Source organism: Capsicum annuum, chromosome 12 (genome assembly GCF_002878395.1).
Source record: "Capsicum annuum cultivar UCD-10X-F1 chromosome 12, UCD10Xv1.1, whole genome shotgun sequence".
NCBI classification, from domain to species: Eukaryota; Viridiplantae; Streptophyta; class Magnoliopsida; order Solanales; family Solanaceae; genus Capsicum; species Capsicum annuum.
The window spans coordinates 1,524,431-1,525,636 of NC_061122.1; the positions used below are offsets into that span (position 1 = coordinate 1,524,431).

The 1,206-nt window shown below is 31.3% G+C and overlaps 1 long non-coding RNA gene across 1 annotated transcript in view; it reads right to left on the reverse strand.

Annotated features, from left to right (window-relative positions):
* Positions 1–318: 318 nt before the first annotated feature.
* LOC124889255 overlaps positions 319–1,206 on the reverse strand; it is a 10,512-nt gene continuing 9,624 nt past the window's right edge. The window contains exon 2 of the long non-coding RNA XR_007048050.1: positions 319–542. This is a non-coding gene — a long non-coding RNA (uncharacterized LOC124889255). The remainder of the gene's footprint in view (positions 543–1,206) is intronic.

Below are 1,206 nucleotides of genomic sequence, written 5' to 3' on the forward strand. Positions count from 1 at the left end.
ATTTTTTACCATAACTTTATTAAATTATAAGATATCTCGAATTTTATTTTTTGTGATACATATGCATTGTGATACTTTTGTAACTGATTGGTAAGTTAAATAAGGAAGTAACTGATTTTTAATTATTACGAAGAATAAATCATGCCTAAATCGTGACATAAATACATCTGATTCAGATGTATCATAATGATAAATCTAGTAAAATTACTCAATACTCATTCAAAATTCAATTTCATACAAAAATAAATAGTTTACATATGTCAAACATATGTTAAATGTATCAAACATTTATAAATGAATAAAAAATATGAATCAGTATCAAAAAGTATTTTTCACATATATCACCATTATCTGACAACAAATATCACCAAATTAATGACAACAAATATATCATATCACTGTTTATAGTACAAAAATGTATCGAAAAATTAACAATATTATTTATGTATTACGCGCATTAACCAAAAATATATGTCTCAACGCCGAATTCGATTCGACGAGGAGCATTACGAGAAAGTCAGACATCTGCTTTAGATGTTGGGCTGCAACAGAGGAAAATTCAGGTTAAATTAACAAAAGAGAACAAAATACGCCGTTAAGATGAAAAACTAAATATGATATATGCTGAAGAATTCAAGTACAAGCTCTGCAATCTAAGAAGCTAAAATGGTGGAATAGCCTCTGAACAGTGTACAGAAGAAGAGACTAAAGTTACAAGCATAAGAGAAGAAGAAGCTATTATTCATCCAAATTGACAGTTACAAAATACAAGCTTAGCTCTTATAGAGCTACCCCTACTATTTCCTCTTAACCGCTTAACGGTTTTTGTGACTTCCCTCTTAACAACTTCTAACTAACTATAATGTGAAATGATGTTATTACCCTTACTCTCTAATTAGTACATAACAAGTCCTCCCCTCTCAAAAGTCTTTGTCCCCAAGGACAAAATCAAGAAACTAGGATTTGAGGGCATGGGCATCCATTCAAGTGTTATCCTCATCAGGACAATTAAACTATTTGACTAAGAATTGAGTGTACTTGCGGTGATGTCTTGTTTGGCTAATCAACTCAGGCTCCAAAATGATATAACCATGAGGGAAAAATGTAATAGGCAAATTTGGCACCACAACAGCTGAGACAACATGTAGTTTGAGTTGAGAAACATGAAAAGTAGAGTGAATCTTAGCATGATAAGGAAGCTGCAAC